The sequence below is a fragment of the Rhinoraja longicauda genome, chromosome 29 (assembly GCF_053455715.1).
Source record: "Rhinoraja longicauda isolate Sanriku21f chromosome 29, sRhiLon1.1, whole genome shotgun sequence".
In the NCBI taxonomy this organism is placed as follows: domain Eukaryota; kingdom Metazoa; phylum Chordata; class Chondrichthyes; order Rajiformes; family Arhynchobatidae; genus Rhinoraja; species Rhinoraja longicauda.
This window is the reverse complement of record NC_135981.1, coordinates 10,119,537-10,132,079: the sequence shown is the minus strand read 5'-3', so window position 1 is coordinate 10,132,079 and position 12,543 is coordinate 10,119,537.

Genomic DNA, 12,543 nt, shown 5'->3' with positions numbered 1-12,543 from the left:
CATCTGGATTCTTGTTTGCAGGTCTCGTCACCCTGCCTCGGGAAAGATATTCTGGCACCAGAGGGAGCACAGTAAAGATTTGTCAGATTGTCTCCCGTTATGGCAGGTTTGTTGTATGATGAGAGAGAAAACCATGCCTGCATAATACTGCAGGGTGGTCTACTGGATACTTTCAGTTCTACAGGGCTTGATAGGGTAGATGTGGATTTGATGTTTAATTTGGCTGGGGATTTTTAAACTAGGTATCACATTCTCAAAACAAGACTTACACATTATAGCAGGACATTGAAATTACTTCACCCAGGAGGTGGTGAATCTAGAATTGTTTACTCATGATGGCTCTGGACACTCAGTCGAGTAGTTTCAAGGCAAGTTGATAGATTTTCAGATACTAATAAACATAGCACAAAAAGTAAGGAAATTTGTGTTTGGTAGATTATTTCTTTGTTGTAACAATGCTTCTTGGCAATAAATCTTATACCGTTGGAAAGCCTGTTTATTTCCCTTTTAAATGGTGCCACATTTGTAAGGAACATGCATTTGTGGGGTGAGCAGCAGAGCTGAGTATGTGGGATGCGATGCGCCCATGAAAAATCTGCCAAATCTTCTCTGCCAATGCCAAACAGCTTATTCTGCCATTGACTTGTTCGGTGTTGTTTGGTGGATTGGATGATTGAAGTCTGAAGAAACAAGACATATTGGCTATTTAACAATTTATTCATTTAATAAACAGAGCCTCAGTGGCGTGTGGAAGAACCATACACAGCCACAACAGCCTGGCACCTCCTCATGCTGGTCACCAGCCTGGTCACACACTGTTGTCAGATCAGTCAAACGTGGCATGCCGATTCTTGGAGCAGACACCTACTGACCACTGTAGCAGGGCCCATGCTCACAGATGCTGCCAATCAGGCACCTGATTGTCAGCACCTGGGGGTACCAGAAGCTCAAAACAAGAGTCAATAGCAACAGCAGAATAAGCTGTTTGGCATTGGCAGAGAAGATTTGGCAAATTTTTCATGGGCGCAACCCATATACTCAGCTCTGCTGCTCATCCCACAAATGCATGTTCCTTATAAATGTGGCACAATTTAAAAGGGAAATAAACAGGCTTTCCAACGGTATAAGATTTATTGCCAAGAAGCATTGTTACAACAAAGAAATGATCTACCAAACACAAATTTCCTTACTTTTTGTGCTATGTTTAGAAGTGAGGTATAGCAGTGTTGCAAGGGAAATGGTCTGGGGCCAAGAGATGAGCCACAATCTTATGGAATATTATTTCTATTTATGATGTTACGTTGCAATATCTTTGTAGACCATTAAGTGGAAGATTAGATATATTAATCATTGAAAAATGTATCAATGGCAGTTACTTCACCAAAGCTATTTTCTGTTGCAGTTTCAAATTAGTCATAATGTACATATTGTGTAAGTACATATGAAAGGGTTGAGTTTATTAAAGGGGACAAGGACCATTCTTGGAGCTGTAGGGCATGATGGAAATATTGTAGTTTGTATTTGTTTTCAGAAAGAAATGGAACAGTGTGCAGAACCCATTGAAAGAATTATTGATAGAATAGTATTTGATTTAAAAGTAGCATTATTGAAAGTTGATCATTCGCGCAAGACCTGAAGGTTGCTAATGTCATATGACTACTTAAAGTGAGACAAGGCAGGAAATTGCAGGATAGTCAGCTAGAAATGACCACAATGAGACAAAATCTTACATTTGGGAAGGTGTAGGTTAGTCAAGAAGAGAAACATCTTTTAATTTTATTGTATTATTGTAATTTAATTATTTTTAAGTGATTAAAGGTTGATCAGGGTGGTGCAGCGGATTACAGGCAATGTCAGGCAAGTGTTTCATGCACAGGAGGTTCTCGAAAGCCCGGATGGAAAACAGATGCATAGATAAATAATTGATTTGCTGACAAGAAGTGAAGGTTAAGAAGATTAGAAAATACGTCGAGATTCCTATGTAAATCTCTTAAAAGGCTAACAAATTATCCCATCCAGATGGAATATCTGAGGTTGCTGGCAAACGTTAGTTTGGCGCGCCTCAACCTTTCAATCCTACGTTGGATTGTGGAATAGAGTGAGAAAACTGCAGGATTACACAACACCTTTATTCAAAAAAAATGAAGGGTAAATTAAGTCACCCTTTTGTTTTCTCCACTTCGCCTCCGACTTCCCCTTCCTGACTCAATTGTCAATCATATTTGACTCCACCTTTCACTTGCCAGTTCTTGCCCCACCCCTTCCTCTCACTGCTCTTTACTAACTTTCTCCCCTCCAAGAGCCTGAAAAAGTTCTGACCCGAAACGTCATCTATCCATTTCCCTCCACAGATAATACCTGACCTACTGAGTTCTTATAGCAGTTATTTTATTGCTTAAAACTGCAGCATCTGGAGTCTCGTTGATGAAGTACCTCATTTTGACATAAAGCACATGTTATCAGAGGGATTGTGATAATATTGCTGCAAAATTGGCTAAAGTTGCCACAGAAACTGGAGCATTTGCTTATTCTATATACATGTGCTGGACTTGGCGATAGGAGTACAGTTTACAGATTGTTGATGTGATAAATGGGCATTTGTTTGCAGGAGGGTAGAGATTAGTGAAATGGGTCAACAAAGGTGCATTTTAATGCAGCCAGATTATAAGGGAAATTTGGTTTGTGAATACTGAATACAAAATCAAGAATCACTGGTTAGGCCTTAGTTGGAGTATTACATATATTTCTGGGCACTTAGGGTATAGAGGACCCAGGAGGGATACATAGAAAATGTATTGGGATGATATTCTCCATGGAGTAAAACGTTTAAAGGGAGACAATGGTATTCAAAATTGAGAGAATCATTTTTTTTTGGTACATGTGATGGTAATCAGTCACAAATTTAAAATAAGTGTCAAAACAATAAAAACTAAATGAAACAAGGAGATAGTTCATAACTCCTGAAATATTGAAAAACTTCATCATAGTTCTAGATCTCCAGCAGAAATACTTTATATCTGCCAAATCAATTAATCCTAATATATTGAAAATGTCCATCACTCCCTTTCCTTAAATGTCTAGATTCTGGGGAATATAACTGACAATTGTACGAGTCAAAGTCACTTTAAACCTATATTGACCCTAGCTTTTGAAAGTATTCTGCTAACTCCAAGCTTAATATTTGCGTGCACTGAAATCCATTTGCTCTCCTGCTCAACCTATACAAATCTCTTTAGTATTTGTATGTGTGAAGGGATTTGGGAAAGGAGGGGGTTGAAGAAGAGACGGGAGGATGATGGTAGGCGCTGATAAGAACAGAATCAAATTGCAATAATTTGAATGTCTCCTTGGTCCATTCCATCTCAATAATCATGTACCCTGCCAAGGCGAACTGTTATTGTTGCACACAAGTAGAAGTCATCTTTAGGATATGGTCCAGATAATTGAAGCTAATCAATGCAACTGTTGAATACCAACAGCCACTTGAAAGAAGTGTGGGAAATGTTAGAATCTAACAAGGGAGCATTTTGATTGAAAAAAAGATTATTAATTACCATTTTCCATTTTGACAATCATTTTTCTGCTGTCAGGTACTCATTTTCCTGGCACTTCAAAGTAAGACCTTCAATTGGCACACTTATTCTTGTTCATAGCAACTTTTTGCCCATTTTAGAGAGATGGCAAACCTTTTGCCAACATTTGATCATTTGCAGAATAACATCAAATGCAATTTGGTCTGAAAGTCTCCCTCACAGAATTCCTATTTAGGTACTGTGTACAAGAATGAAAGAACATGTCCTGGATTCAGGAAAAGTACGGAATACCTCCAATGGTACTCCAAGAATTTAATTACTTTTAAATGTGCTTAATTCATTGCAGGAAAATTGGCCGCCAATTTGTTCTTAGCGAGTGCCCACGGACAGTATTAATCACCAGATCATTTTTGTTGTTGTTTGGACAATGTGATCTAGGAATTCTTGAATTCTTCTTTGAATAGTGTCAAGAAATTTTTAGCATCCATCTATCAGAAATAATGGGGCCTCTATTCAATATGCCAGCTTAAAGGTGAGAGCTTCAACTGCAACATTCTTCAGTCCTGTATTGATGTGCCAGCCTAGGTTTTGTTCTAAAGTGTCAGGAGTGTATTGATTTTAAAATAGCTTTTTGCTAAAATGTAGGAATTTTCACCCATTAATATGATATGCAAGGGTTGAATTGGACTAGACCCTTTAGCAGTGACCAGACAAATAAAAGTGATTAGATCTTCAGCCTACATTCTAAACTATGTGTTCTCATTTTCTGTGGCTGAGGTATTTATTTGCAATATAAACAATTCCTCTGGGCATTGTCAAGGTTTGAGTTTTATTTTGAAATATGCTTGAAACATGCTGCTGACAGTTATGGTCAGAGGAAAGTATTTACATGTCAAAACGTTCTACTTAGTGCCCACCCAGAAAGTTGAGATAGGATCATGCATTAGAGTTTAAAACTCAACCAATATCTAAACTTACACTTACATAATCTTTCTATTGGAATTTATTCAAGTTGCAGTTGAAATAGAATTTGCTCTATAAAATATAATTGACTGCACAATATAATGCAATGGATTCAGTGGGTGGTCTTTGAGCATTTACAATACACAGTTCTGATACTTGAGGGCATGTTTTTGGTTCTCTTTCTAAATGGGCTTATGTTGCCTAATGGGTAGAATATAGCAGAATATTGAGGTCCTAATTACACTCAATCAGATTTGTTGGCAGGCTAACATGTGGACACAAGGAACTTCTGTGATTGCTTCTTCAAAGTAGGGGTCTTGACCTGAAATGTCAACTATCCATGTTTTCCAGAGACGCTGCCTGATCTGCTGAGTTACTCCCGCACTTTGTGTACATCAAGGAAATGCTGTGTTACAAAAAGGACACAAAGTGCTGGAGTAACCTAAAGGGTCAGACAGCATCTTTGGTGAACATGGATAGGTGACGTTTTTGTTTGGGACCTGAAACGTCATCGATCCATGTTCTCCAGAGATGCTGCCTGACCCACAGAGTTACTCCAGCACTTTGTGTCTTTTTTTCTCCTCGTTATCACATCAGGTTCCAATCTCCCAAAATGAACTCTCTTTTCTGAGCTCCGTCTCATCAGTAGATTACTTGACTGCCAGAGACGAAGGCTCGTGGATGTTCTCAGTCTTGTTGAAAAGACTGCAGCCCCATGGATTGATGAGAATCCCTGGCCCATGATCACAAAGTACAAAAGGACCATTGGGGGTTTTAAAACCTCATCTGCACATCAGAGGCACCCAGAGGGCAGAGTAAATAGCAGGATGTGCACTTCACCTTATATTTGACCCATGCACCTCTTGCCCCACCTGAGATGGAATGTGCAAGTTCTCATTTGCGACATTAGTATTTTGGAAATCTCAGAGGCAGAAAGGTAACACGACAACCTCGACCCCTACAGGCCATCAAAGAGAGAAAATGCTACCTTTAGAATTATATGGCAGAAGAATGTTCATCTCATCTGCCCTGTCCCCATTCCTTCAAAGGCCATTCCAATTAGCCTCATTCCCCTGCCCTTTCTTCACACCCCTTAATTCATCTTTCAATTCCCTCCAAGATGTATGGTCCACTGCGGTATATCTCAATCAGTTAAATCCATAAGCCTAGTGCTATCGAGCTTCCTGCCAGCAGATACAATCTCCCACTTACTTATTTTGAAACCTACTATTAAACCTTCCTAAATTAATCTTATTTGGTCTAAAGAGAACAATCCAGGTTTTCCTAGTGGACCCACATAATTGACGTTGCTGGTATTCTTCCAGCAGTCCTTGTGACAATGTAAATAAAAAGGTGAATGATTACAGACTTCTGAAGAACAGAAACAGGCAGGTGGAAGGCAAATGAAATTCAGCAAAGCATGATATGATGCTTTTTGGCAGGAAGACAGGAACAAGCCAATTTACACAATTTGTGTAAAGGACAGGTTGAGAAATCTGTAATAGAATACATGGGACCGTGGCTATTTTAAATGAAATAAGATCAAAACATGGGTGTTATTCTAAATATAATAAAAATGAACTGCAGATGTTAGTAATTACCAAAGATAGACACAAAATGCTGGAGTAACGCAACAGGCCAGGCAGCATCTCCGGAGAAAATATATCGGTGATGTTTTCCGTCGGGACGCTTCCTCAGGTGTCCAGGAGTTATTCTAAATCTGTATAAATTGCTGGTTAAGCCTGTCCAGGTGAAGCAAATTAAATTTAGGGCAACACTGTATTGAAAGGATCTTGAGAACTTTGAGAGGATACAGAAGAGACATATTAGAATGATAACTGATGTGAAGAACATTGTTTACACGGAGAGAATAGAGAAGTTGGGATTGTCACCAAAGAGTATGGATGGTTCAGGGGAATTTTGACAGATGTGTACGGAATTTTGAAATGAAATTGAAGCTGAAATGACAATTGGTAATCAGAAGACACATATTTCAGGTAATTGACAAAGGAGACAATAAGAGGATTTATTTGTACACAGTTGTTGAATCTGGAATGCACAGACATCAGGAGTTGGATGAGTTCAAATTTGCAAAAGATGGAAGCAAGGAGTTTGGCCAAGCCTGAAGAAGGGTCTCGACCCGAAACGTCACCCATTCCTTCTCTCCCGAAATGCTGCCTGACCCGCTGAGTTACTCCAGCATCTTGTGTCTACCTCTGAGTAATGGAATTGTCCAGTCTGAAGGTAGGAGAAATACTGGCAAGGTGTATGCTCCCAGCAAGGAGTTAACACCCTCCAGAGAGAAAGGATGAAAATAATGAAAAAATGGAAGGAGAAAGAAAATAAATGAGAAAGTTGTTTGAAATTACAACAAGCTTCCAGAGAACCATTGCCCTCCAGCCAACTACCTTGATTTGTGAGTGATAACACTACCTTTGTCAACTGACTTTAGAAAAAACAATCTACAGATGAAAGAGTATTAGGTTCAGGTACGGTGCTCAGACTGCAGTGGGAGGTCCCAGATGAAAGCTTATTTCCTATCTTATGAAAAGCCAGCAGGGAAACAGTGACTTGGGTCAGGAGTGGAGAATTTAACTCTTCCCACTGGCCACTGTACCAGCAGTCAATGAGGGTAGATGTTTCTTCCAGGATACGTTTATTATATTGTATACACTCCATTTGTTTGCCTTGTGTGCCAGAAAAAGAAAGAGAATGGATATTTATATTGGGCCTTCCATGACCATAGGACATGCCAAAGCACTTCACAACCAATAACATATAACAATAACATATAACAACTACAGCATGGAAACAGGCCTGTCCGGCCCTACCAGTCCACGCCGACCATTCTCCCTGACCTAGTCTCATCTACCTGCACTCAGACCATAACCCTCCAATCCCCTCCTATCCATATACCTATCCAATTTACTCTTAAATAATAAAATCGAGCCAGCCTCCACCACTTCCACCGGAAGCCCATTCCATACAGCCACAACCCTCTGAGTAAAGAAGTTCCCCCTCATGTTACCCCTAAACCTTTGTCCCTCAATTCTGAAGCTATGTCCCCTTGTTGGAATCTTCCCCACTCTCAAAGGGAAAAGCCTACCCACGTCAACTCTGTCCGTCCCTCTCAAAATTTTAAAAACCTCTATGAAGCATTTTTGAAAAGTAGTGAACAAGAAAGAGAAAAGCAGTAGCCAGTTTGGACACACAGTTGTCCCACAAACAGCAACAAGATTAATGGGCAGATAATTTACTTTACTGATGTTGAGAGATAAATGATACCACTTTGTTCTTATTCAGAAACTGTTGCAAGATTTTTTTTGCAATGAAGTATCACCCAAACTGTGTACACATATCTCCAGAATGGGCTTGAACCCATAACCTGGCACAAGCTATCAGAGTGCTAATTTGCACAAGGCTGGCATTCACTAACTTTGCATTCCATTAGCAGAAAGTGGATGTACCTCTCCGTCCACTGGCCATCAGCCCTTTTGTTTCGGTGAAATGCATTTGGGAATTTTCATCCTGACATGCTACCATTTAAAGCAATATTTGTTATGTGGTATGAATTCACTGAAGGAAGTATGTTTGGTGACTAACTTTAATCCAGTCTAAAACTCCTACACTGAAAAAAGTCCACATTGATTGCAGTAACATTCCCGTAATCTGTCATTCAACTATATGAACCCCCTGATGGATCCACATCCATCTCAGAGAGTGAGGTTTACTGCGTTCCTTTACTACGTTCTGGTACTCCGCTTCCTGTGTTCCTCTCCAACTCACCAGGCCCAGGTTGCGATGTTCTTTGTAAACTGTCTAGCTCCCACTTCCTGCGCTTCCCTTAAACCTACCTGTTCACTTGGAAATTTATTACAATACTGTGTAATATCCAAAAAAAGTGAATTAAAAAATGTGTTGGGACATGAACAGGAATACCACCCGAATAACCCAGTCTGAAGAAGGGTCTCGACCCGAAACATCACCCATTCCTTCTCTCCGGAGATGCTGCCTGACCCACTGAGTTACTCCAGTGCTGAGAGAACTGGATTATTGGAGTTTTACTGTGTTAAGTCAAAATCTTTTAACACCTGCTGGGATTTAATTAGGGCAGTCCTAGTGCATTAAAACATACAATGTGCTGGATATCTCAGTGGGTCAGACAGCATCTCAGAAAAACATGGATAGGTGAAGTTTCGAGTCGGGACCCTTCTTCAGATTGATTGTGGGGGGGGGGGGGGAAGAAAGCAGGAAGAAAGGCGGGCAGGTAGATACAGGTGAGAGGGATGGGGGGGGGGTGGGGTGAGAGGCAGATGGTTAGACAAAGGCCAGACATGAAAAGGTAGAGGGTGTGAGACAAAAAGATTGAAGAATTGCAAATTTTAGTTTGGAGATACAGCATGGAGACAAGCCTGGGGAACCCACAAAGTCATGGGAGAAGTTCAAATTCCCATACAGAGAAACCTGAAGTCAGGATTGAACCCAGGTCACTGGAGCTGAGGCAGCAGCACTACCTGCTGTGCCACCGTGCTGTAAATGTGATATCCCAGTTAAGGTAAATTAGCACAGAGCAGTCATGTAATCTGCCACCTCAAGGATCCTTTCCCTATAATGGGTAAACAGTCTCAATTCTTTCATTTCATTTCATTTTATTTTATTTCGAACATGTTAAAAGACATCAATTAAAAAACAAAATAAACAAAAAAACAGAAGAAATACAAGGAATTTCATCCATTACTTAACATGTGCGAAAAGGAGTAGGAAGAAGTGTGAACTTATTTAATCCTACCCCCATTCCCTAATCAATATTTATCAAGTATCAGATATTAATACAAAAATACTCATACACCCTTATATGTTCATATAGATATACTTATTTAAATAATGATGTGTTATTATATGTAGACCACTGGTGACTGTGAATCCCCCTCCTCACTGTACCTAGAAAAAATCATGTGATTATATTTGTTCTTTGTTATGTTCTTTCTTAATTTCTGCTCTTCTCTGCCTGAAAGCATTGTGCGGTGAAATTATCAAATTCTGTTTGCATCCCTGCCAAGATCTTCATTATTCATGAACAGATTAGACTGTCATCAACTATCTGACTGCCACGTCATTCCTGACATGACATGCAAGGAATGAACACCAACATTGAGCAGGGCCTCCGAATACAGCGCAGCAATTTACCAAGCCAAGAAACACCTGCTGGAGGAACTTAGCAGATCGTGCAACATCCATGGAGGGAAATAGGCAGATGATGTTTTGGGATCATGACCCTTCTTTGGAATGAAGGAGTTATTAGTGGGTAGAGAATTTATCAATTAAGTGCTTCTGATTTGTGGTTGTTACTATTATATGTAAAATATGTCTGAAGAAGGGTCTCGACCCGAAACGTCACCCATTCCTTCTCTCCCGACCTGCTGAGTTACTCCAGCATTTTGTGAATAAAATAGAAGTGCTTTGGTTAACCTCCCGTGAACAGCAACATGGTAGCCTGTTTCAATGGAGGTGTTTAAAGTGTCTGAAGAAGGGTCTCGAACCGAAATGTCACCCATTCCATCTCTCCACAGATGCCTGTCCCACTGAGTTACTCCAGCTTTTTGTGTCTATCTTGTGTTTAAAGTATCTATTGGGCATTAATAGAATCATTTTGTTTGCATGGATTTAAGAAAGCAGCTTACACCTCCTCCAACAGAACCTGCCTCTGAGAGTGGAGGGAGTACAAGACCAGCTTCTGAACTCAGATCTCCACCTTGTGGTCTCCGACTCAAGGTGAGAGTTCTATCAGTGAGCCGCAACATGCATCTCCAAAAGCAGAACTCAAGATAGGTAGCAGTCTGAAGAAGCGTCCCGACCCAAAACGCCACAAATCCTTTTTCTCCAGAGATGCTGCCTGACCCACTGAGTTACTTCAGCACTTTGTGTCTATCTTCGGTATAAACCAGCATCTGCAGTTCCTTTCTACATGCTCAATTTAACAGCGTTCAGGAACAGAAAAACTGCCTGGTTCTGTTATTTTTCATCAGCCAGGCTGGATGAGTTCAATAGTAAATGAAATGAATTAATTCTGTACTCACCAGGAACTGCTGGTGTAGATAGCTGTTATTGCATGATGCAGTTTGTTTATCTTTTAGCCCATCAGCAGAGTCTCATCCTTTCTTGTTTGATCTTTTATTCTGACAGAGAAATTCCTAGTCACAGCACAATGCATATTTTATCTCCATTCTGGTCCTATCAAGTCGTGTTCTGAGCCCAGTTAATTTTTATTGTTTCATCTGGAACTTGAAAGGGGGTTTCAAAAGTAATGGTTTCACCTACCTGATAATAGCCATTGACAACATGAGAGGTTGTTGGCAGCTCCACGATAATGATGATAGGTAACCTTCTGTCGTCTCAATCCCATGGGAAAACTGGACTCGTTTTCTTTCTTCTTTATGTCATCTAGTGCTTATTTCCTGTGGGTAAACCTTTGGTTCCTGGGTCAGAAAGTGCAGGGTTTAAGCTCTGCTCCACACAGAGTAGGTGAGATAGTTGATGGATGCACCTAATCCCCTTCCCCATTTCATTTAAAAAATAAATTCTGTCAAGGACTAACTGCCTCGTCCAATATAAAGGATGGTTATGATTACTGAAGAAGTATTCATGAGAAGACCCCATGACAGGCTAAGACTGTGTTCCTTTGGAGTGTAGGAGGATGAGGGAGGGTCTTTTAGTGGTGCATAAGATCATGAGGGGAATAGCAAGGTAGATGCACAAAGTCCTTAACCCTGACTAGGAGAATCACGAACCAGAGGACATAGGTTTGAAGTGAGAGGTGGGTATATGGAATGAGCTTCAGGAAGGGGTAGTTGAAGTAGAAACTACAACAACATTTAAAAGGCATATGGACAGGTACATGGGTAGGAAAGGTTTAGAGGAATATGGGCCAAATAAGTGCAGGTGAGACTAGTGTAGATGGGCCACCTTCGTCAGCATGGGCAAGCTAGGCTGAAGGGCCTGTTTCCATGCTCTAGGGCTCTACGACCTATCCAGGAACAACAATTTCCACTTAAGCTTTTAATACCCCAGGTGAACCACAGCAGATAAATCTAAGTCAAAAAGGAAGCTTTGGCAGACCTGGTACATCTTTTCACCAGTTCTCAAAAGTTAGCAGGACAACATTTGTCTGAAGAAGGATCTCGACCCGAAACGTCACCCATTCCTTCTCTCCAGAGAATGCTGCCTATCCCGCTGAGTTATACCAGCTTTTTGTGGCTATCAACATTGGTTTTATATGTGCGCTCACTGGGCATGCTGTTACATAAACTATGGCTATAAGAACACGTCGAACACTAGACATCCTGCAGCAGGGGATTCGCCCTCGAACCTTTCAGCATCTACAAGCCATTTGTCTGTTGCAATTTTTTCCAGTTCTTAAATGAGTGCGATTCTAACAAAACATTAGAAACTTTGTGTTATTCTTTGACTTGCACCCAACCACCTCCTTGAATGGAGACATAAGGAACTGCAGATGCTGGTAAACAAAAAAATGACATGAAGTGCTGGAGTACCTCAGCGAGTCAGGCAGCCTCTCTAGAGAATGTGAATGCTTACTCGCTCCACCACGGATTGCTGTACGCTGTATCTGCAATAACCCTTGGATCCTTCTCTGACGGCAGTTCCCAAACCACGCCCTCCATTCCCTGAGGGCAACAGAGAGGCAGGCATGTCGCCATCTGTAAGTTCCTGTGACCACGTCGGTTTGCTCCAGGTGCTGTGGTTTTCTCCCACACTCCAAAGATGTACGGGTTTGTAGGTTAATTAGCTTTGGTTGCTGTTCATTGCTGTTTCCTTAGGAAGTAACCAACTGCCCCTTATATTCTTTGATCAGCCTCGATGCTCCGTTGCCAACAGGGAACTAATCTTTTGTACCTTTTTGCAATTCTAACTCACTCACATTGTTCTAAGTTGTTGCTGATGTGCCACAGGTAGATAATAATAGCATTTCAGTGTTAACGGAAGATAGCTATTTCCTTCCTCAGGCATTGGCTGAAAACTTGGCACAGAC